The sequence below is a fragment of the Mus musculus genome, chromosome 17 (assembly GCF_000001635.26).
Source record: "Mus musculus strain C57BL/6J chromosome 17, GRCm38.p6 C57BL/6J".
NCBI lineage: Eukaryota > Metazoa > Chordata > Mammalia > Rodentia > Muridae > Mus > Mus musculus.
This window is the reverse complement of record NC_000083.6, coordinates 51,158,604-51,183,909: the sequence shown is the minus strand read 5'-3', so window position 1 is coordinate 51,183,909 and position 25,306 is coordinate 51,158,604. Positions and strand designations below refer to the sequence as shown.

Here is a 25,306-nt window from a genome sequence, read left to right as displayed (position 1 = left end):
AGCAAAGAACCTAGTTATACCATGTACTGTTCACTTACAGAGGTAGTGGATTTAGAAATGTATGCTGTCTTAAGTTGTTAAATTCGTGTTACTCTGGTACTTTTCATCACATAATACTCTGTTTAATCAAGTAGCAAGGTGATAGTTTCTATAATGTGATACACATTTATTCGCTTTTAGTCATTTATTGATCTAAACAACTTAGATGACCTAGTGGAAGGATTGTTTGAGTCCAGCCTAGGCCATATCAAAAACCAACCAACTAACCAGCTAACCAACCAATTCTATCAAATACAAAAAATTTCTTAAAGTGCTAAAACTCTGGAGATAAATAAGATACATTGTTTGTCTTTGAAAAGCCCATAGAATGTGAGACTTTTTAGGCAGCCATTCAAAACAGAATGGGGAAAACATTTCAACAAAGACAGGAGCTGACAATTTGAACTGTGTTGCTTATAACAATGTAAAATACTTTGGAGTATTTAAGTGTAACATTTAACATTAGGTATCTATAAACTCAACATAATTTCTTCTTTGAAAAAATGCATTTTTTATGCTATAAAAGAAAATCTAGACAGTTTTACATTATTAAGATTCTGCACCTAGCAACTTATTTACCAAAATATAATGCCTTATATATTGTATTTGGCTTTAATGAAAGCTTTAAAATTTAGTGGCTTAAATAAGTCATGCACTTATCTCTCTAATAGAAGTCAGAGCAGAGAGTCAATGTTGGATAGATAGGTTTTCATGAAGCAATCCAGAGACCCAGCAACTATGTTTAGTTGCTCTGCTAGGCTGTTCATCCTGGGAGCTAGGTCACTATGTCTGTATTTCTGGAACGAAGTGCACAGCAGGAATAGAATGGGAGAAACATTGTAGGGTGGACATTTTTTTTTTAAAGCAAGTAATATAGAAAATGAACACATTGCTCCCTCTAGCATTCCCTGGATGAAAATGGAGTCACATGGCCACACCCAGCCACAAGGGGGAATAGAAAATGTAGCCTCCAGATGGATGGCTGTGTTCCCAGCTGAAACTCAATTCCAATGGAAGATGAGAAAAATAGATTTGGAAGAGAGGAGGAGCCAGAAGTCTATCACGCATAGGTATGCAGACACTACATACAAATTGATTTCTGGTTTCAGCATCTTTATTTTCATTTTCTTGGTAGGCATTCTAAAAAATAATGTCAATTTTATTTGCTATGACTAGAATGAGAGTTAAGATGTCTCTAGAGCCAAACCTTCGTCCTGTAGCTGCAGTGTGAGGGTGGGGCAGAGGATGAGATGAGGGTGTTTCGCCTCAGCTCCTCAGAGGAGGAAGAAAACCACGAGGGAGGAAACTGAGTGTACCAGATTTTATTGTAAAAACAGCAACAATGATAAAAGATTGAAAAAGAGAAAACTACAATCCTCTCACTTTCCAGTCGACAACGCCATACCACAGGACTTACATTTTATTACCACGTTAGGCCGCCTTAGGTGGGTGGAGTTGAATGTTCATAAAGACAGAGGCTTAGACAGCAGGTGGTGGGTGGCACATACCTTTAATCTCAACACTCTGATTCGGAGAGGCATGCAGGTCTCTATGAGTTTGAGGCCAGCGTGGTCGACAGAGTGAGTTCCAAGACAGCCAGTACTACACAGAGAAACCCTGTCTCAAAAAACCTAAAACCACCACCACAAAAAGAAAAGAAAAGAAAAGAAAAGAAAAGAAAAGAAAAGAAAAGAAAAGAAAGCCAGTTATAGTCAAGGGCTGGCCCTTGTGCTTCCAGTTGTGTCACCCAAGACAAAGAGTTCATTTAGATATTGCCACATTTATAACAATGCTGGGATGCTGTAACTCTTGAATTGTATTACAAGTAGCATAAGTGAATCCTATGGAATTCATCAGTTCAGTTTGTTTTTCTAAGGTTACTTTAAAACAAAACAAAACATTGGGAGACTGAACCTAAGGGGTTATTCTCCACCTTGTCGTAGTGCTCTATAGACTGAGCTCTTATAGACAGACTGTTTCTGAGGGGAGAAAGAACAAGTAGGAGAGAACTGGTTCCTTTGTTAAGTTACTGTTGTGATCTAAAGGATAGTGGAGCTGCATTTAGTGGGGTCAGGTGGGCCTGCCCATCTTGGAACAACCAGGACGCAGGTTGTGGGGAATGACTGGGCTGTTTCTCATATCTTCTTGCATTTTTGGTCACATAATATACTAGGCAAGCAGGGACCTAGCTGACTCTTCCTAGCATTTAAGTCCCCATCAAGACAGCGAACTAACTCTCAGGCCTGGAGACCTAATATTCTAGCTGGATTGGGCCATTCACTTGGCCAGAGGGCTGCCTGTAGAAGGGTGGACTCACCTTAAGTTAGAGAGATAGGTGGGGTTAATTATCTTTTCAATGAAATCCTGTCCTTTTTCCTACCTAGAATCCCAATCCCCTGTATAGGCTGCAGCTGTGTAGCTAGTTAAGTCAGACTACTTTTAGAATTTTTTCTGTCTCTTCCTAATCTTGTTTTCCTTAACACTCTGGGTTTTCTTTCTTTCTTTCTTTCTTTCTACCTCTCTCTCTCTCTCTCTCTCTCTCTCTCTCTCTCTCTCTCTCTCTCTCTCCCTCCCTCCCTCCCTCCCTCCCTCCCTCCCTCCCTCCCTCCCTCCCTCCCTCCCTCCCTCCCTCCCTCCCTCCCTTCTTTCTTTCTTTCTTTCTTTCTTTCTTTCTTTCTTTCTTTCTTTCTTTCTGTAAAGTCTCCTTCCATACCATGCAGTTGGTGGTTGGCCGTGTAGCTACCCTCTGTGCCAGCTTCAATGGTGTCTTAGGAGGCACCATGACCACGTCAACTCTTTGAAAAGAAAATAATAATTGGCAGCTTGCTTACAGTGTCAGTTTAGTCCATTATCATCATGGTGAGGAACCTGGAGACATGCAGGTAGACATGGTGCTGGAGAAGCAGCTGAAAACTACTCCTGATCTGTAGGCTGAGAGACTGGGCCCACTATGAGCTTTTGAGGTTTCAAAAGCTCACTTCCTTTGACAAGGCCACACCTTCAAATCCTTCTATCACTCTACTCTCTGGTGACTAACCATTCGAACACATGAGCCTACGGGGGCGATTTTTATTTAATCACCACAAATGGTATGGCTGCTTTCTGTCTTCTTTTATCCATCTCTGAGAAGCAGCTGAGCTTTATAGTCTTCAGAGATGTTCTTTTCATCTCTAATGAAATTGCCCTTCGGTCCCTTCTTAAATTATGCTATTTATGAGACTAAGCGTCCCAAGAGGGGATAGAGATTTCTCCTGTCATTTGGTGACCACACTGAAGGACCTCTACAGTCCCAGTAACACCAGCATAGTCAGTACTTCAGGAAGGAGATGAGGGTCTGCGGTGAGATATTTCGGTGCCGGAGAACAAAGTCCACTATACATTGTAGAATACCAGTCATGTGGCTGACTGCTGTATTGCTAGCTGGGAGAGCAATATCCAAATACAGCATGATGCATCTTCCTATTTCTTAGGATTCTGTTCATGAGACTAATGTAATCATGAGTTTAGCCAGAACTTTTAATAGCTTACTCTATTCAACCTGTTCAATTTCTGCTACAGTGAGAAGGGCATTAGAAAAAAGAGAATCACTGTGTTAAGTGTGGTATGCCTTCCTTGGAAGCTAGCTAACTTTCTGACCTCTGTTTTGGTTTCCATAATCTGAACATAACAACTGATTTTTTTTTTTTTTGCGCTATTTGTAAAGACAGATTAATAAGAGATCTCTCTTTCTCTCTCTCCAACTCAGATGAGCTATTTACCACTTTCTTATTGAAGAAGAAAATACCAGCCTCCCATTGCTGGAGGTTAAATGCAACTTTAAGTCAGGATTAAGCAGGGGCATAGGGCGGTAAAACCAGGGTCTAGTCATTTGCCAAAATTGTCATTCATTAGATTAACTATCTAATGACTAGTCATTAGTCTAGATTCGAGGTCTGAGAAGATAAAACCTGTGTGTTTTTACAGGTGTGGGGTTGCTAAAAAAACAAAACAAAAAACAGCACCTCTCTGGATTCATACAAAGAAGGTCTTCACAAAGAGGTAGTGAGTCCCTACAAAATTGGGTGGCACGACCTATCTGTCATCAGTCTGTACAGCTGTAGACCAAGGATGAAGGGAAGGCCATTTACAGGAGACAAGGAAATTGTGCGATCCGAGGCAGGAGTGCCAGATTCTTAGGACGTTCCCAGGCCTGACTTATCTCCTCGATGCCAGTCCCACCCTGGGAAGCTGGTGGCAAGTGGGGGACCTCGGGTTGTGGCAGAAGGCCGGCTCCCACTGTAGGGAGGCCCCGCGCGCATGCGCATCGGCATGGCCCAGGCAGCTCCATTGGTCTCGGGCGTCCCCTTTTCCCTCTTCACCCCGACCTATCCCCCAAGACACCAGGCTCCCAGAGCGCGGGTCACCCGCGGCTCACCCGCTGGCTCGTCCCAGGCCCGGGCGCGCGCCTGCGCACGGGTCCCCGGGCGCGCGGGGTTACTAGAGGTGGAGCGCCGGGAGGGCGCGCAGCAGGAGGCGGACGCCGTTACGGAGGGAGCGTGGTCACGTGGCCGCTGGTCACCGCCGCCACCTCCCGCCCCATTCTCTTGCTGGTCGGGCCAGGCCCGGCGTGTTCCACGAGAGCCCGGCAGACTGACGGGGAGAGAGAGAGAGAGAGCGAGAGAGCGAGATAAAGAGAGGAGAGAGACAGAGAGACTGACAGAGAGAGAGAGAGAGAGAAAGGAGGGGAGGAGGATTCAGGGAATAGGAGCTGGGGAGCCCTGCTGCGCTACAGGTAAAAAAATAACATAACGATGCTAACGGTGAAAAAGCGCCTCGCCTCCCCCGTCAGCCTCCCCGGGCAGCTGCACAGCCGTCGCTCCCTCCCCGGCCTCCCCTCAGCCTCGCTGGGCCCCGTCCCGCCGCCAGGGAAGGCCCGAGCCGCCGGCCGCGGCTTGCGCGCGGGCTGGGAAGGGAGGCGGGCTGGGGCTCGGTCCGCTGCGGGCCGGCGGGCGAGCGGGCGGAAGGGCGAGCGCGCACACGGGCGAGGCAGCCTCTCTCAGCCCGCTCGTCCCAGTCCCCGTCCCCGTTCGGTCCTCGCTCCCGGACGAGCTCGGGAAGCAGCTACCGGGCATTGCCGAGCTGCTCAGCCAGCTCTACTTCCTCTTTGGCCGGTTCCCTGTTTCTTTCAGCCCTGGGCTGCACGTTTCCTTCCCAGGCCGGAAGTCAGGCGGCTGGAGCCCGGAGCCGAGCAGCCTCGGAGGAGAGAAACCCTCTCCTGCCTTAATTTGCCTTAGTGCTACTTAAGTTAGTCACGCCGGCATCTGTCAGTTCGAGGCCTGGCAGGACCCGAGGAGAACGACTTGGGAGAGTTCCCCCTGCCCCCTCTGTTTTCCTGGAAATGTACTGTTCTTCCAATACATTCTGTGCAGATATGCGACCTAGAGTTTGGTCACTCCTAGTTACTAATAGTTTCAGGACGACTTACTAACCAATTCAGCGCTTGAGAATGGTAACAGCTTTTGAAGGTTACATCTTTTATAACCCTTCAACTTCCACCCCCCCCCCCCCATCACTTTCTGCAGAGTCCCCATTTCTCAATTCTGAACTGGACTGAAACTTTACTATGCAGGTTACATGCTAAACTGCCTGAGGTGGATTGTGCTGAAATGCTAGGGCTTTTGTACGCGTAGTCCATCACAGTGTAGTCCACAAACCACCTCTTATTAGTGTGCTGTGGCACAGGATGCACTATTGGAAAAGAACTCTTGGAATACAGTGGGAAAGAAACTCACTTTTCCGTTATGCGTCTTTGGTTCAGTTCTATTTCCAGGACTTCCTTGGTGTCCGAAATAGAATGGAAAGGGCAGCTGCAGTGGGATAGAGAGCGTTGATCAAACCTGAGTCCCTGGGGGTTGGGTTCTTGTTAAAAATGTGATAGGAATTCAGTGGATGTGGTAACTGATACAACTTGTTATTCTGCATTTCTCACGTGGTGATGGACAAGACCTTGTTCAATACAAAAGGTGTAAATATCTTCTGTGTATAGAAATGAAGTTACGTGTCTGTGAAGGACGGACACACACACACACACACACACACACACACACACCCCTTGGAATGAAGAGGTGGCCTGATAGGAAAGTTCAGTGTCAGGGTGCACTAATAAAGTTTGCTTGGGGGAAGTAGAGTGAACCAACGCTGGATTCCAGGAGAAGGAAAAGAAGTACAAATTGTGTGCTCTGTATGCTGTGTGGTGCCTGCACCACATTTTTGTTTTATTTATTTATTTATTTATTTATTTATTTATTTTTGTTAAAATGGTTTGGCGTACTTCTTAAAAGACTCGCTTCCCAGTTCATTGAGTTTTTATTAAGGCATAGGCTCGGAATCTTGGGTTCGTGTGTAATGCTGGTTGAAAGTTTCTTCGATTGGCAAAATCATTGTGTCTGATATCTTCAAGTGTAGCCTCAGTTGGGCAGTGTGTTCTTGGTATTTGAAGCACATATTTTAAACAGTTGAGAGCCACACAAAGGGTGTCCTACCTGGATTTGTTTTTTTTTTTTCCTTCATGTAATTTTTATAATGTAAATGAAAGAGTTTAAAGTATTCCATGTACTTCTTCTGGTTTTCATACATAAAAATGGTTGTCCTTTTACTTCTACGGTACAAGGAATTGAACGTAGAGCCCTTTACAGGCTAAGTAGTTAAGTTCTAAAGAGCTTTATGAAAGTCTTTATGGAAGTCTAATAGCAGCTACTTCTAGTCCCATAAGTTTTATAATCTTAATTTTAGTTATTACTTTACCTTGCTTCTTTATATCCTAAAATACATTACACATCTTAACTCACTTTATTGTTACAACTTTTAAGCAAACAGAAACTGGATGGATAAATCACATTCCTGATTGACATAGCTAATACTAATTTGGGATTCTGATTGGCTGACTTATGAATCCTTGCAAATCTTAATTATCTTGTATAACTTCCTTTTTATTATTATTATTATTATTAATTATTATTTAGAAGTAAAGGGATGAATTTTTGTAGTGTTGCTGTTTAGGAGCTTTATTTTCATTTTAAGAATTAAAATGTCCCCTTGTTAATACCCTGTGCCTGGTGCTTCTGCTCTTCCTGAGTGAGCTGCGTAAGACACACCTGTAAAGTTGTATTCTGCTCGCACTTGTTCACACGTTTGGCTGTCCCAATCTCTTCACTGCTAAATGTAAACTGTGTCTTCTTTGCTTTGACTTGGAAGGCCTTTCCTGGCCCACCTATGTCTGCCCTCCCTTCACCTTCATGCATATTTTATACGGAAGGCTTTTTCCTATTCTTCTATCCCAATGCCTAGTTTTGATAAAATTTCTTTGTATTTGTCGTTTTACACTTGTTTTCTTATTATTTAGGTTTAGAACTTAATCAAATTCCTGGCCCTCTATTTGGCTAGTAAGGGCAATAAAAACTAGCCACTGAAAAAGTAGGAAGGGCAACCCATAAATAAAGGACTATATTTTAAGTTGAATAGTATATGTTTTACTGCAAATTAATATATCACCTTCCCTGACTTCTCTCTGTGTGTCTTCCTCTGTGTCGGTGTGAATAGTGGGGCTTTACTGTCTGTTTAGGCAGTTCTTTCCATATGGATAGATCAGTAGGATAGTAGTATGGTATGCTGTGTGGTCTGAAACTTGAGAAATTATTATTGCTTGTAGGATTTTTTCACCATCTCTTTATAGTTTTAGTGTAATTCTTTTGTAAAACCAATACTATTTATTTTGGGGGAGGGTGAAGTTTTATTGTCATATTCCGTAATACCATTAACATATTTAGGTCAAACAAAAGCTATTAAAATTATACTATGTCAGAAATAGACCTTTCTAATTAGTCTTGACTGGTTATGTAGAATAATGACATTTAGAAGTGTTCCTACGTCATTTTGTTATGGTGTACTGCTGAGAAAACATCCTATTTTTGACACATACTAAGTAATATCTTGGAACTTTAGTGGAAAAACAGTATTTTCTCATTAGTGTCAGAAACACTGTCACTCTTATCTCTTTTTAACACTGCCACTGCATTATCTTTTTATAATACAGGTGATCTTAGAGAAATCTGTATAAAACTTTTATATGAAACATTGTAGTACTTTGTGTGTTGAGCAATAATCCATTATAAAATCAGTTTAGTCAGTTTTAGAAGTCATTGCAGTATTTAATTACTGAAGAATTTCAGGACAACACATCTTTTCTTTATATGTATACACACACACACACACACACACACACATATATGTATGTATATATATATGTATATATACACACACACATGTTTTATATATATATGTGTGTGTTTTGTTTTTTTTTTTTTTTTTTTTTTTTTGCCTCTGGCCTGGCTGACAGTGGCTGCCTTTAACCCTAGCACTTGGGAGGCAGAGACAAACTAATCTTCGTGAAAACAGTGTGGTCTACATTATGAGTTCCAGGCCACTCAGGACTATATAGTGAAACCCTGTCTCATTAAAAAAAAAAAAAGCAGCATCAGAAGATGGCAAGATGACAATCTACCAATTATTGTGGATACTGTTGTAATCATGCCTTTGTGATTAGAGGGAAAGCATCTGTAGTTTCCATGTTTTAGTCTGTATGGATGAAAAAACAGGAAGTTTTGTGATTAGACATTGCAGATTTTCATAATTTGTTGAGCCTTTTCTTGTGTCTATATGAGTTCATTATTCTATCTTCACTTCATTTGTAAATGACTACAAAATAGCCTAATTAAACATTGGAAATTATTTAGTTGGTACAGTTTGTTTGAGATACTGAAAGTCTGAAAATGGTGGTGCTATTGGTCTAACATTATGCATATACAATTAAAATGGTTAAAGTGATTAATTATAGGTCTTTGTGTTGGGAGAGCTGATGAACTAACTCTTCTGGTATGGTTTTCCTTTCTTGCTCTCCTTGTCTTTTATCTACCCCGCTTTGGAGAGGAAGAAGGAAAAGCATTCAAGTTATATCAGTATTTCCTTGGTGGAGTTAGAACTAGAGTCATATTCTTCTAGTTGTAGCCTAGTGTTTCTGAGATAGCCTGTAGCCTGCTACTGGCATTAAAAAAGGAGGAAGTAGCAAGTGCATTATGTTCAGCCAACACAAATGTGGATATTATGGGATTTCTGTTTTACTATGTAATGTGTACATTACTGTGATATACCATTTATTCCTTAAAGAGGGATTATTTTTTGTGTTTGTTGTTGTTAGAAAAGGAGTGGTATGGAAAATACGGGTACCCATGTATTTCCTAGAAAGCAAATGTCAAGATTTTGATGGAGGCTAGTAGACAATAAGCATTTCACCTTGTTTTCAGATACAAGCCCATTAAAAGAATGGTTGACTAGGAAGAGCCAGCAAGGCTAGTCTATCAGCACATGGTGAATAAGCCATGAGAGAAGTAGGTGGGGTGCTGGGTTTGGAGATGTTGATCTTATTTTTGACTGTCAGTAAGACATGTATATGTTGGGAATCACTTAGGAACCTTATAGTCTGTTTACTTATAGAACCTGAACATAGACTCAGTAAAGCTGTGATTTAAACTAGAATTACTTATGTTAGCTGTTTGAAGCTTGTTATTAAAGATTCTTGAAAGATTAGGGACGCAAGTTGTTTCTGTAAATAAAGAGTTTTATTTTTACTTTAACTCTGATATTACCCACAGGGCACCTGATTCTAGAGAAAAGAAAGGGGAGTTGTTAATAGAATTATAGTCTAGATCCAGACAATACTGAGCTGAAATTCTACTTCTGTTTGTTGGTGAGGCATCTCAGAAAACTTGTGTAGATTTTCATTAAAATATCACATAAAAGTTTAACTGAGATAGTGGGTTATATAAATGCCTGGAGTTTTGTGCTCAGCAGATACGTCTAAATAATGTCAGGTTCCTGTTCTTTTACATTTCTTATTCTTTCAGTGTCTATAATCTTAAATTGATCTTTAATCTTAATTAGTACATTTATGGGATTTTAAAATACTGTTTTGACGAGATCAAGACCATGCATTCGGCAATTAAGTAATGCTATTTACAAAAAAAAAAAAAAAAAAAAAAAAAAAAAAGAAAGAAAAAAAGGATGTTCTTTCTACTGTGGAGCGACCCTGTTTCCTGAACTACAGTTTGAATTATTTTATCAGTCTTCTACTAGGATTTTTAAAAATTCGGTAATAATTAATGAAAAAGTAATTTCGGAGTCTTTTATGTAATAATCTGTTGTTAACTTTGAACCACTTACAGATTATGCTTGTATTACATATGTTTGAGGTGATTCTTTTTTACTTCGCTATTTTATAATCTTAAGCAAATGTGTTGAAGTATGTTTGGATAAACATATAGCTTCACTGAATAGTCTAGTTTGATTTATCTTTACCGAGTTTTAAAAAAAGTCCTCAGTTTTATGGATTTGAATGATAAGTCAGTGACAGGAGGTCCTTAACAGTTCTTTCCTCTGAACAGATGTCTTGGCCTGCAGTGACTCCAAATCCCATAATCTTTCCAATTTTCCCCTCTACTAAGTAAGTCTCAAAAAAGTGACATTTTTATTGTACGTGATTGATTTATTTCAGGCAAATATTGCAGCTGAGTAAAGACTTCATCCCAATGAGAAATAATTTGCTATGAATAAAATGTTAAATTTTTTTTTTTTTTACTTTTAAGAATTTAAGGGATGGTTTTCTCTGTATCTGTGCTCAGAATAATGTTTTGTATAATAAGCTGTCTTCTCTTGAAAGTTCTTAATACTTTACTATGCTGAAATATAGTCAATACATTCTTTTTTGTTTGCTATTTGTTTTCCAGAGCTAGGATTCTATGTAGCTTTGGTTTGCCTGGTACTTACTATGTAACCCAGACTGGCCTTAAACTTGTGGCTCTCCTCCCTTCTTAGCTTTCCAAGTGCCTACCTTACAGGCTTGGGGCACTATGCCCAGCTGATAATTCATTTTTCTAGAAAATAGTAATCGTAAGAGGTTATTCAACAGAGGAAAGTTAATCCAAGAACTAATTTCCTTGGTAATGGAATTGGTCTGGAACCAAACCAGGGGTCTATGAGCTGCTGAGATATTTGCCATAGAAAGAAGTGTCCACACACTCATTAGGTCTGGAGCAGCTATGAGTTTAGGTAGCATTATCCAAATACAGAAGATATGGTTCTTGGGAGAAACAAGCACGTTGGGTGTTCTAGTTTCATTTTTGTTGCTGTGCTAAAGCATCAAAAGATCACACCACAGTCAAGAGTAGAGAGAAATGAGTACACTCACTCTGCCTGATTTCTTATGTTGACACTCAGCTAGATTTCTGTACTCTTATACAGTTCAGGGTGCAGTGGATGGAATATGCCACCTGCAGTAGGCTGGGTGTGTTAACAAGATCATATCCTGTAGGCACTCCCACAAGCCTCACTGATCTAGAAAATTCCTCATTCAAATTATCTTTCTAGGTGATTCTAGGTTGACATTTAAATCTAACCATCACAGTGGGTTGTGTGGTAGAAGCTAGTGCATCAGATGCTGAATAGTCTGAAGGGAACTGGAGTTAAGGAAGAGACTGTCAACCAGGGATGCCACAGGAACCTGGGAAAGAGGAGGAGAAAGAATGGCTTCTAGTTATCTTGTAGTGCTGCCTCTCCACTGGGCACATCTTTGTCATGGTCAAGGGTGCTAGAGAAAAGTAACTGCCTGTGATGCTGAGCAGTGCAGGCTAAGTCTGGAGAATGGTTTGAAAGCAGTTTTGTTGACCAGTTCAAAAATTTTGTTGCCTATGTATAATATTCATCAATATAGCTAGTTGCTAGTGAGAATTTGGGGTACTCATTTGTTACAGAGTTTGAAGCTGAAATATAACTACATCATTTTTCTCCCTCCCTTTCCTCCCTCCAACCTTCCCCTTGCCCATATCACTCTCCCTTCGTCCTGCTGCCTTTCAAGTTGATGGCCACTTTGTCTTTGTTATTGCTTACACACACACACACACACACACACACACACACACACACACACACAAATACAGCTTACTCACTTTCTTGTGTAACTTGTATGTATGATTTTGATTTGCATTGGTTAATGAATGAGAGTCCTTATCTCTGGTGAAGATTATTTCTCCTTCTCTCGGTGTTTCTTGGTTGCTTGTAGTACTTTGGTTAGGGTTGGGGCCCTGTGGAATTTGCCCCTTCTGTGATTATATATCTGTTGGTAGTGTCCTTGTTCAGGTCTTATTTAAGTAGTTATATTGTGGCGATATCATGGGTGAAGCGCTCCTGTTATTTCTAGGAGTTTTCTAACTGGAATGTTGAGTTATTCTTCTTTCATTTCATCATGAGTTCTCTTCAGTGTCATTATCTCTTCATTGAATTCTGTTTTCTAATCCTCAGTTGTCTCCATCACTTCATTACTCAGGCATTGGTTTTCTGTAAGTTCATTCTTAGTTCATTGTTTCTTTATGTAGTTTTCACACTGTTTGATTAAGTTTATGAATGTGTATTAAGTTCTGTGTTGTGTGGTTCATCTAAGCAATTATCACTGGAGATATAGATATAGGATTTATGGACTTTTTAGGGGGAAGGTGGGTGATACTGTCTTCTTTCATATTATTTTTATTTTTCTGGTGATTTTACATGTGGACTTTTTTCTGTTGGTTTTGTGTCTGATATGGATGTGATATAGAGTGGGGCCAGAGTACAGGTTATGTGAGTCGGATTGGGCCTGAAAATTGGATGTGGTAGTGTGAAGTTAAGAGGACACAGGGACCTGCACTAGCAGTTGCTTCCTGCTCTAAGCCTGGAGGTTGGTGTGGCTAGTCAAACTAGGCTTGAGTGCTGGGTGTACAACCCCTGCTATGCTGAGAATTGAGGAGGTTGCATGGAGGGAAGGATCTGGTGGCTTCACTAGGCTAGGTCCTGGTGCAAAGTGCCTGGGTCTAGACTGGGATGGGAGGTAATGTGGGTAGTTGGGGTGGCTGGACTGCAGTTGGAGAAGAGTGTAGGTTTCCCATCTAGGGAAGCGAGGACTGTTCCATGTGAAGGCAGGTGGGGTTGGTGGTATAAGTTGGGCTCCCTACCTCAACAGAAAGTGTGGAAAGTGACCCAGGAAGATGCTGCTGATATCAGGCTAGTATAGTGTAGAGTGTAATATTAGTGTCGGTTCTAGAGTAGAGGGGATGGAGGCAGTTAGAGGCACAAGTCTGTTTTGCTTTATAATTTTAAGCAATGAAAAATAATTATCAAAAGTAGGTATATGCTCAGTTCATATAAAAATATGAATATAAAATTTAATGGTGAAAATTAGCTCTTGGTTTGGTGGCACTCAAAATCTCTCAGAAGAAAGAAATATCTTTAAAAAGAGGTTATTTTAGTTTTTATGGAGTGTATGATGAGATGTGTATGTGGCTTTGTCAGAATTCAAGGGAAGAAAGTGTAGTCAGGTTTGTAGTTTGTGAGTGTTCTCTAGCTGGGTAGAAGGGAACTTGAGCCATGCTTTGACAGATAGGAAGCTCAGAGTTGGCAAATAGGCAGAGGGACTTGGATGGAACAAGGGCAGTTATTAACAAAGACACACAAGCCTAAACAGAGTTCAAGAAGCTTTAGAAAACGTGAGTCAGTTGCTTGCTAGATATTCTGGCTTGTAGTGTGCAGGGTGGGATTGGAGAGCAAGGGTGTGTTCAGATTATTTTCACGCTCAGGTTGACTGGATGCTGTTTGAAATTGGTAGTGAAAGGTTAGTTTGGAAGTGCGAACTTCCTTGTGGGAGAGCAGTTATATAATAGCCTAGACAGTGGAAGAGGATGGCTTCTTTCTTATGACTTAAAGTTACTCATTTAATCCGAGTGACTCCCAGTGTCAGGCTTTTCAGTCTGTGCCCTCATTTTTTTTTTTTTTTATACCTTTCCTCTATGTTACTTGGAAATTCATAATGATTAAATAATGTGACTAGAAGGCAAAGAACAGGGCTAACACTGTTTTGTTTTCGAGTTGTATGGGCCTTCTTAGCTAATTTGATATTCTTTAAAAAAATCGTTATGATAGGGCTAGAACCAAGCAGAGTCTTGTTTTTTTAAAGCAGGAACAAGCAGCACCAATACAACTTAGTGACCTCGGCACTTTTGAAAGGCTTGCTCTCTTGAGGACCTAACTATGCTATTGAAGTTATGATGGCATGCAGTAATTTCATTGGAGTTTGAGAAACTTTTCCTGTATTTTGTAGTGTAGTTTCTGATACTTTAGAATGACAGATTTGCAATATGACATTTAAGTTTAGTAAATACATCCTTTAAAATACCAAAATCTTACACTTGAATTAGATCCATTTCACAAATCGGTTTTAATGTATACTTTCTAATTTATTCTGATATGTGAGATAGGTGTAATTGGTCTATCTGATCTCTTCCATTCTGTCTCTCTTATATTCAAATTTAGATTCTATTCATTAACCCTAGAGAAATTTAATAAATTATTATCATTCTTTATTAGTTACTAAGATAGGGTTGGCCTGGTGGCCACCACCACTATCACCACTATTGTCATTTTAAATAATTTAAAAAATATTTTATAATCATTTTTAATAACAATTAAAAATGTTTTTATATATTCTTAAGAAGTTTAAAATCTTTTTATTATATTTATTTCCCACACCCAGCTTCTCTGAGATCCCATCTCCCTACTTACTCATCTTTATGTTGTATTTCTTTTTTAAGGTTTATTTATTTTATGTATATGAGTACATTGTAGCTGTTTTAAGATGCACCAGAAGAGGGAATTTGTTCCCATTATGGAGGGTTGTGAGCCACCATGTGGTTGCTGGGAATTGAACCCAGGATCTCTGGAAGAGCAGTCAATGCTCTTAACTGCTGAGCCATTTCTCCAGCCCCATGTTGTATTTCTTAAAAAGAAAGAAAAAAAAAGTAAAAAAAAAAAAAAAAAAAAATGGAAACCAAACCAAAACGAAAACCATCGAGTCCAGTTTGGTTGACCAACCGTTCCTGATCATAGGACCTCCCCTGGAATGTGCTTGCGATACTGAGAGTATCACTCCATTAAAGGAAATCAAGTTTTCCTCTTCCAGCAGCTGTCACTTGCCAATAGCTCTTTGGCTAGGTGTGGGGTTTCATGCCTCCTTCCTGTTCTCTATGCTGTGAGTTTGTCTGCCTTGAGTTTGTGCAGGTCTTTCTTGTTTTGTCACTGTCTCTATGACTTCTTATGTGCATCAGCCCTTAAAAATTACTCTTGGTGTGTGTGTGTGTGTGTGTGTGTGTGTGTGACCATGTGTCCCACACAGCGTGCATGTGGATGTTAGAGGACAGTTGGTGGGGTTGCTTCTCTCCTCTTTTACATGGGTTCCAGGGGCTGAGCTCAGCTTGTCAGGTGTGCATGCTTAAATGATTTGTGGGCATCTTACCCGAAGGCCAGTGAAATTTTTACACTATCATAGACGAGAGAATTCTGATCACTGAGTGTTTATAATCTAATGGAGGTTGACAGTAAGTACTAAGACACAAAACAAAGGGCCTTAAAAGTGAAATATGAAATATAAACATTGAATTGGGAATTTAAAGAAAAATCATTATTTTTCACATTTCTATTTTACTATTTCTAAAATTGGTAAATATCTTGTAGTCTGGTGCCATCTTGAATGTGAGGAAAGGTATATATTTTGAGAATAACAAAGCCTTTAGGTCGTGTTGGATGAGACATTTGGCTGAATAGTAAGAATTTTAAGATAAAGCATTCAAACATGATTTCTGTGGTATTCTAGAAAACAGGTTACATTTGGTGACTGACAGGACTCAAGAATGATATAAGAGGTAGTTTGAACTTAGTTTGTGAGAGACTAAGGGCTTTGAAAAGGACAAAGTATAGTATATTTAATTAAGACTTTGAGTTTCTTGATCTGTGTTTGAAAACAAAAGGCTGCATTAGAAGAGGAATTAAGGGAGGGGACTTTGTTCTTCTAAAGTAATTAGTCTTTTAACTGACAGAAAAGAAGTTGAAGTGGAGAAACAAAATTGGTTGTTTAATTTTCGAGTGGAATGGCTAGTTACAAGATAAGGAATCCAGGTTTAGTCGAGTGGATGAGCATGACTGGCACCTGTTGACTGAGACCAGTCTTCTGGAGTAGGAAAGGGAGTGTGATCTTTGTGAGGGATGTGTGTGTTTGTCATCCATAGAATAGAAGCAGAGAAATTCAGGTATAGAGGACAGAAGAGTAGGCAAGGCTGGCGCCAGAGATTTAGGAGGCATATATAGATTAATTGAATTCTTTTCAAGGAATTATATTTAGCCGGGCAGTGGTGGCACACTCCTTTAATCCCAGCACTTGGGAGGCAGAGGCAGGTGGATTTCTGAGTTTGAGGCCAGCCTGGTCTACAGAGTGAGTTCCAGGCTACATAGAGAAACCCTGTCTCGAAAAACAAAACAAAACAAAACAAAACAGGAATTATATTTATAAAAGGAAATAAAGAATATTATAAAGTTGAATAAAGCTGTTTAATAGTTTGAAATAGACTTCACACAACGATTATCTACTCAATTTAAAAGTATATAATACAATAGCTTCCAGATATTTATGGCTTTGTGTAAGTAAACTGTAGTTTTAAAATAATTTTACTCTTCCTGTAAACATAGCACCTTTTCGTGTTTATGTAAAAAGTCATTAAAATTTGGTAGTGATTTCATTGAATCTTTACATCTCTTTGGATCTTAGTAACAAAAACACACCTCTAATCTCAAAGGGGAATAAGTAAATTGTTTATTCTGGAGGCAAATATGAGTGACCATGGTTGGTGAACCGTTACCTCAAGTTTCATATTTGGATATGATAACAGTGTGATGTAATTGTTATAGTAACAGAACAAAGAAAAGCCGTAAGTTAAGGTACTTTGCAAATGTATTGATGGGAACATTGCAAGGAAAATCTCTGCTCTGATCCTGTGATGCTGTCTGAAAACTCAGCCTTTTGGTTGGTGGGAGCTAGTTAATACACCTTAAAAGGACCTGTCAGTATCAAGGATGTTAGGTCAGAGACAGAAGGAGAAGGAATGGCTATTAAACAGGCTTAAGATCGCCCACAGTAAGTCAGGCATGGTGGCATACACCTTTAATCCCAACACTTGAGAGGCAAAGGCAAATGGATCTTTGTGAATTTGAGGCCAGCCTGTTCTACAAAAGAAAAAAAAAAGGCATGAAGGGGTACCCAAAATAAATTATAATTATATGATTAGATTATTAGGCAACGACTTGCAGCAGTACAACCTCTCCAGTTATTGTAGTTCTAACTAGTTAATAAGTCTTGCAGAAGTATAAATGTAAATTGTGGTTCTTTGCAAGGTTTTTTGTTTTTGTTTGTTTGTTTGTTTGTTTGTTTTTGTTCTCACTGCCTGTGAACATCTTTCCACATATGTAGGTCTTTCATTTCTTTGAACAAGCTTGTAGTTTATCAGTGTTCAAGTCTTACTCATTCTTGTTTAGATTTGTTCCTAGTTACGTAATTCTTTGGGTTTTGGTGAAAGTAGAATTGCCTTGATTTCCATTTTGGGTCATTTATTCCAGATGAGATTAGAGGTGATTTTTCTGTGTTTATATCATACACTGTAACTTTACAGAAATGTTCTGGTGTAGTTCGTTTATTATGGATTCTTTATGGTTTTCTAGATATAGGTTTGTTTAATCAAATAAAATGTTTTACTTTAGGATGATATATATTAGTGTGCGTGTGTGTCCTTTATCATGGTCTCTATAGTTGCTAGTTAGTTTTTTGGGTGTTCTGCCCCGCCCCTGTTTCTGTTTTAATAAAAGAGTATTTGAGTACTGTCAGATGAATTTTATGCAACAGTTGATATTGTTATATTTGTTTTTTCTTCTATTAACATTTACTACATTGGTCTTAGGTTGAATATCTTTGTGTGCCTGAAATAATTCCTCCTTGGTCATGCTACATAATCCCTTTAGTATGTCGTTAGATTTTGTTAGTTAGACCTTTTTAAAGGTTTTTGAGACAAGGTCTCATGAGGCCCAGGTTGGTCTAGGATGGCCAGCTGGGGATAACCTTTACTTCTGATTTTTCTGCCTCTGCCTCCTGGTACTGTGACTGTAGGTATGTGTTACACAGTCTGATTTAGACAGTGCTTGTGGTTGAACCCAGGCTTTATATATGCTAGTCCAGTACTGTATGTAACCAGTCTGAGCTATCTCCCCAGCTACAATGCTGCCTTTACAGAATGAACTATGGAAGGGTTTTTCCCTTCTTCAAAACTTGAGAGAAATTAGAAAGAAATTGGTCTGGCATTTATGAATGTTCATTAGAGGTCACTAATGAAGTTACTTATCTTGGATTTTTCTTTTTTGGTGATATTAAATTACTGATTTGAATTTTTAAGAGTTTCTATATAAGTTACTTTGGGTAAACTCTGTGTTTCTAAGGATTTGTTGATTCAGATTTGTTGTCTAGCTTGCTGCCAATTATTCAGAATTTTCTCTCATAATCCATCTTATTTCTATAAGATTGATAGTAATGTTTTCACTTTCAGTTTGCCTCCCTACCCCCAATAAAAATCTGTCTTAGGGTTTGTCAATTTTATTCATCCTTTTGATGAACCAGCTTTGGATTTTGTTGATTCTCTTTGTTGATCTTCTTTAATTTCTTAATTTTCGTCTTTTCCTTCTTTTGACACCTTTGAGTAAACTTAAGCTAGCCTTGAAGGTAAGTTATTGATTTGAAATTTTGTATATTGCAAGTAGTTATACTTATAAAATCCATGAGAACAATATCTTAACTGCATACCATGATTTTGGCATGTTGTATTCCCTTTCTGTTTATCTCTAACTTCTAATTTCCTTTGTGATTTTTTTTCCTTTGGCCAACTGGATGACTTGTTTCATTTCCACACATTTGTCTAATTTCTAATTTTCCTTCCGCTATTGAAGATAGGTTATTCCTCTGTAGCCAGAACAGATGCTGTGTATGAGTTCAGCCTTTCTAAGTTATTGAGACATAATTTGTGGTAAACATATGGTCTTCTCATAATAGTCTTTCTTGGAGAATTTTCTATGTATGCCTGAGGTGAATGTATATTTTTGTGTTGTGTTTTGTGTTCTCATATTTTGTGTTCACGTTCATGTATTTCACTCTATATAAAAATGTGTGTATATATATATTATATATATATATGTGTGTGTGTGTGTGTGTGTGTGTGTGTGTGTGTGTGTGTGTGTGTATGTGTGTATACATATTTAGCACATATATAGGTGAATTCTTGTTGAATTATATTATTACTTGTTTGTTCTTATACTGTTTCTTCATCCTCTTCCTAATTTATTCTTGAACCTTGGGAAGAGGGTGATGTAATTTATCATTTATTATGATGATGATGTAGTTTTGTACCTGGCTAGTTGTGGGTCTCTATAAATTGCCATCTACTGCAAATAGAAGCTTCTCAGATGAGAGTTGAGGGATAACATAATCATTAGCTGCCCATTCAATCTGTGCCCATTTATCAGAGTAGTAACTGGTAGGTTCTCTTCTAGGGCCTATGACTTGTTCTTGGCCAAATAAGTTAACAGGTATAGATTTGATTTTATGGAGCAGGACTTAAATTCAATCAGAAATTGGATGATTATGCTCATGGTTCATATTACATGACAAATGTCAAATGGGCGTGTCTTGCTAGTCCAGGCTACTATAACTTAGGGAATTTAAAGTTGGGCATAACTGATGATTACTCTTTTCCCAGTAGTTTGCATAGTTCTTTATAGAAGTACTTTGAAAGCTAGCCAGTAGGGATGAACCTTGCAGTTCCATAATCAGCTTGATTTCATTATGTTTTATGACTTAAGTATATGGAGTTTTAAGTCCTAGGGTCTTATCGTCAGCTTCTGTAGGGTAGCCAAGAACAGTGGTAATAGCCTGTAATATTTGAAGGTCCAAGAAACCTAATTGTTCCACAATTCCAAAGAAGTATTTTATTTCTGGCATTGTGTTTTTTATTTGTCAGCCTTTGCTGTCTAGTAAGGGTGTTGTTAGTGTGCCCAGGAAGCATAGTGGCACACAGATAGACATGGTACTGGAGGAACTGAGAGTTGTATATCCAGATCTGTAGGCAGCAGGAGGAGAGAGTCATTAGGCCTGGCTTGAGTATTTGAAATCCCAGAACCCAACCCTAGTACCACACTTCCTCCAGCAAGGCCACACCCATTCTAGTAAGGCCACACCTCCTAATCACTGTCAATTAGCAACACTCCCTAATAATCATTCAAATATATGAGCCTACGGGTGCTAATCCTGTTCAAACCACCACATCCTACTTCCTGGCCTTCAGAGGCTTGTAACCATATAATAATGTAAAAATGTATTCAGTACAACTTTAAAAGTCCCTATAGTCTATCACAGTCTCAAAATTGTTTAAAAGTCCAAAGTTGAAATCCTCTTAGGAGACTCATGGTAATCTTTTAACTGTAATCTCTTGTAAAACCAAAATGAAAAAGCAGGTCACATACTCCCAACATACAGTGGCACAGAAAATATATATTAACATTGCAAGGCAGAGGAAAAGGAGCAGAGTGAGGAAATACAGGACCAAAGCAAGACCTAACAATAGCCGGGCAAATTCTAGACTATCCATTCCCATGTCTGATGTCAAAGCACCCTCAGTTCTCCAACTCCTTCCAGCTCTGTTGACTACAGTGTAGCCAGATATTTTACTGCCTTGTGGCTTCTTTTTTCTTCCATCCTTCTCTCCCCTTTTCTTCCACTCTTTCACCCCCATAACACTAGATAGAGGAAAATGGATACAAAGAAAAGGAGGTACCATTATTATTAGACTACTTCCTGCTGATCAGGGCAGGAGTTTCTTGGGGCAAGTTTGATCTTCACTGACAGGATATCTAATTTCTTCTTTTTTCTTCTTTGTACATGACTACTTACAAACTGACTAACAACAACCAACAGCAACCAACTAACTACACATACTGCCTCTCAGGGGCCATGTATTTGTATACCCTCAGAAAAGTCCCCAGAATTCCCAATGTCACACTATCTGCTGCTGGCAAAATCACTCCTCTGCTGGAGCACAAGACAAATCATAGACAGTTGCTGCAGACAGTCTGAAACAGCCCCACATCTGCATACCTGGGCTTAAAAATAAAAACATATTCTTAGACTAATTTTATGTTTTTAAGAGAAACCAAAACTTCAAAATTGTCACTACACTGCAACCTATTTCTCTCTCATGGGCTTGTTCCACACCAGTCTGCAGTCTTCCTTGGCAGGTATCCCACAGCTCTGGCACATAGTGGCCATCCATGCATAAGAAACCTCTGACACATAGCTGGCTTCAGAAGCTTTCCATAGCTGTGGAGGGAGATTCTATAACACCTTTCTTGACTCTAAACCAGGGGCTGGAACATGACCCTTTCATTCAAATACATTTTTACTGGCTTTCTGTTGTTTTGATAGTTTACTAAGTATGGCTCTCCTGAAACTCACTCTGTAAACCAGGTTGACCTTGAACTCTGACCTCTCCCTGCCTCTTTGGAGTGCTGGGATTAAAGGGGAGGAGGCACCAGCACACCAGCCCTAAGCTTTTCTTTAATTCATTTCACAAGTGGAAAGCTTAGCTCAGTGTGGTCTTGCCGTGAGGTCATAGTTTCCTTTATTCCATTTAGCATCAGGGTTTTTAAGAAGTTATTCCTGGTGCTCTGTTTCTCCTCAAACTGTATATTTTGATTTTTTTCTTGTTCAGTTTGCATTATGTCAGCTTTTTATTATAGATTGGCCTAATAACCATACAACATAGTCAATACTAGGCTGTTTTGAAATCTCCTCTGCCAAAGTTGTTAGTTCAAAACTCTTCAATTTGGCCTTGGGCAGTGTTTTTTGGTTTTTTTGGACAAGAGCAGAAAATAGCCACATTTCCCACCAAAATGCCATAAGACTGATTTCTAGGCTAGGCCTCTTACTAATACTCTCTTGAGAGTTAGGCTGTCACAATGTACATTGCTCTCAGAACCACTGTCTTTCCTTTTCCCCTGCTCCTACTAGTGTGGCCCATTAAGCCCCACTTAAAGCATTCATCTGCATTTCTAATTCACAATCTCAAAGTCCACATTCTGCCAAGAAACATAGTCAGACCAGTACCCCAGTCCCTGGTACCAACTTCTGTCCTAGTCAGTGTTTTATTCTTATAAAAGAAAGCACTTACTTGGGGGCTGGCTTTCTTACTGTTTCAGAGGTTTAGTCCATTATTGTCATGGTGAAAGGGATGGTGGCATGCTGACAGACATCCTGGAGAGCCTGGGGGCAGGGGGCATTCCTTTTCAGAATCACCATATTGGGTCTTTTGTATTTCCATATGAAATTTAAGAATGTCTTATCAACTTCTCTGAAAAATTGCATTGGAATTTTGGTGGTGGTTATGTTCAATCTGTATATTGCTTTTGATTGGTCGGTTATTTTCACAGTATTAATCCTGCCAATCCATGCATATGGGGCTGCCTTTCACGGTCCTACGGGAGAGGAGGTCTTTCCATCATTTGGTATATTTTTAGATTTTTTTTTCGGTCTTTAAAAGTTTTTTAGTTCAACAAGTCTTTTGTTAGATTTATTCTGAGACTGACTGACTTACTTTCTTCTTTTTTGGAAATGATCATGAATGGTATTGCTTCCTTGATTTTTTTTTTTGGGGGGGGGTGGTTAGGTGTTTGTCATTTGTATATAGGAGAGCTGCTGATTTTTTTCAATTTGTATTCTGCTACTTTTTAAAATACAGTTATCAGTTATTGGAGTTTTCTGATATAATCTTTAGGATCTTGTATGTTTAGACTCATATCATCTACAAATAAGGATGCTTTGACTTCTTACTTCCGACTTGTGTCCCCTTTATTATAGTCTCTTGTCTTATTGCTTTAGCTAAGACCACAAGTACTGTGCTGAACCGGAGTGGGAAGAATAGATATCTTTATCTTATTCCTGATTTTAGTAGAAATGATCTTCTTTGTTTATGGGATTGCTGCCTGTTGCCTTTATTGTATTGAGTTATTCCTGTATCTATAGTCTCTTCAGGCTCTTTATTATGAATTGGGTTTTATCAAAGGTCTTTTCTGCATCTAATGAGATGATCATGTTTTAAGTACCTTAGTCTGTTTATGTGATGATATTTATTGATTTAGATATGGTAAACTACCCCTGAACCTCTGGGTTGAAACTGACTTGATCAAGATAGATATTCTTTTACAAGTATTTTATTGAGAATGTTGTATCCATGTTTATCAGAGATTGTTGACTTTCAGTTTTTGGGATATGGTTATTGTCTGGTTTTGCTATCAGGACAGTAGGGATTTGGGAATGTTCTTTTGCTTTTCTGGTTTTTTTTTTTTTTTAATTTCCTTATAAATAGTATCAGAAGTATTGGTATTAGTTTTTCTTTGTAGCTCTGATAGAATTCCGTACTATTTGTTTTTGAGTTGGAAGAGTTTTAATTACAGCTTATATCTCACTGGCTGTTATATATCTATTTATAGTATTTATTTCATTTTTATTTAACTTTAGTAGGTTATATATATCTAGAAATTCATTCATTTTTTTTCCCCCTTGAAACGGAAAGTTTTGGTGAAATATAGACTATTATATTACACTCTTTGGATTTTCTGAATTTTCTCACTGTCAGATGTAATGTGTCCTTTTTCATCTGTTTTATTAATTATCTCGTTGATAGCTTATCTAACAATTTGTCACTTTGTTAATCTTTTCAAACTACCAATTCTTAGTTTCATTAATTTTTTTTAATTGTTTTTGGTTGTTGCTTCTATTTCATGAATTTGAGTCCTGATTTTGATTATCTCTTCCTATTTACTTTAAAAAAAAATTTTTATTGATTCTTTGTGATTTCCACACCATGCACCCCATCCCTTGGTGTATCTCCTCATTCCTTGAGTCTGCCCTCTGCCCTTGCAACCTACCCACCCCTCAAAACAAACAAACAAAAAATTACCAAAATTATCTTGCTGTGGAAGCTGCAGTGTGTCATGCCATGTGTTACACTATACACTATTATCCACATAACTTTACTTTCAAATGTTCATTGCAATGAATCATTGGTCTGGGTCGAGAACTCTGGCTTCTTTATACTATCAGTATTGGCTCCTCAGTGGGACTTGTCTTTGACAATCCTGTTTGTTACCTTGTGTCATAGAAATCCTGATCCTTTGGATTTGCAGGACTAGCCCCTTCACATTGTCCAGTGGTTCATAGATGAGGTAGATGTTGGGATTGGTCAACTCAGCCCCAGATCTGGGACTTGGTGTTAGCTGAGTTGGCCAGCATGCTAGACCATCACACCCAGGCTACCAGGGACAGCTCTCCAGCACTGCCTTGGCTGGCTTACCCAAGTGCAGTTGCCAGGAAAGGGCGGGGCCAGCTCTCCTACTCTCATGCCCTGAGCTGGCTCAGCCATGCTCACACTACCAGGACCAGCTCTACTGTGTTGCCTAGGTGAGGTGCAGTGCTGCAGCCATCAAGGGGTGGGACCTGCTCTCCTGCCTGCTACAGGTGTCGAGGGATGAGGAGGGCGTCTGCCCTGTGCCCGTGTCACAGCGTGGCAGGAGGTATAGGCCTGCTTTCCTGAGTGCTGCAGCCTTTGGGGGCATACTTGCACATTGTAGTGGTGGCAGTTGGGTCATACAGCTTGATGTCTTTCACCCGCTAGTACCTCAGGTGAGCCCCTTGCTAGGTGGTTTCTTAAACAGGCTGAGCATCTAGAATCTCGGTGTGCAGTAGCAGCACCCACGTAGGTGCCAATCCACAGCTTTCTGCTGTGTGCACCTGGCTGCTGTGCATGCATATCAGCTCCACTTTGCCCAACAGCTGCTGCCATGTGCCACATCTCTTGCTAGCTACTTTTAAGATTGTTGGTACCCCCTCCCTAAGGGCCTTTAGCTGCATGGTTAGGCTATTAATTTGAGATATCTTAAGCATTTTGATGTAGGCATGTTGTTCTCTTTTGACTGTTTTAATTGTGTCACAGAGATTTTGATGTCATATTTTTATTTTTTTAATATGAATTTTAAAATTCTCTTCTTGATTTTTTTCCCTTCACTTACTTGGATTTTGTCACATGTCACTTAGTGTTCTTGTACTTGTGTACTTTCTGTCTCTTGTTGCTGAGATCCAGCTCTAATTCACGGTGGTTAGATAGAAGGTAGGAGATCATTTCTGTTCTTCTGTATTTATTGAGATTTGCTTTGTAGATCAGGCTAGCCTTGAACTCAC

At 39.3% G+C, this 25,306-nt stretch overlaps 1 protein-coding gene across 7 annotated transcripts in view; it reads left to right on the top strand.

Annotated features, from left to right (window-relative positions):
• Positions 1-2,710: 2,710 nt before the first annotated feature.
• Positions 2,711-25,306, top strand: part of Tbc1d5 (TBC1 domain family, member 5) — a 448,076-nt gene continuing 425,480 nt past the window's right edge. For 4 of the 7 annotated variants that reach the window (XM_030250062.1, XM_011246640.3, XM_006524965.4 and 1 more), the window contains exon 1: positions 2,711-4,810. The gene's annotated coding sequence lies outside the window, so the exon portion shown is untranslated. Of the gene's footprint in view, positions 4,811-24,531; positions 24,752-25,306 lie in introns of those variants that run through there. The other 3 variants (NM_028162.4, NM_001285991.1, NM_001285993.1) reach the window with 2 other exon arrangements.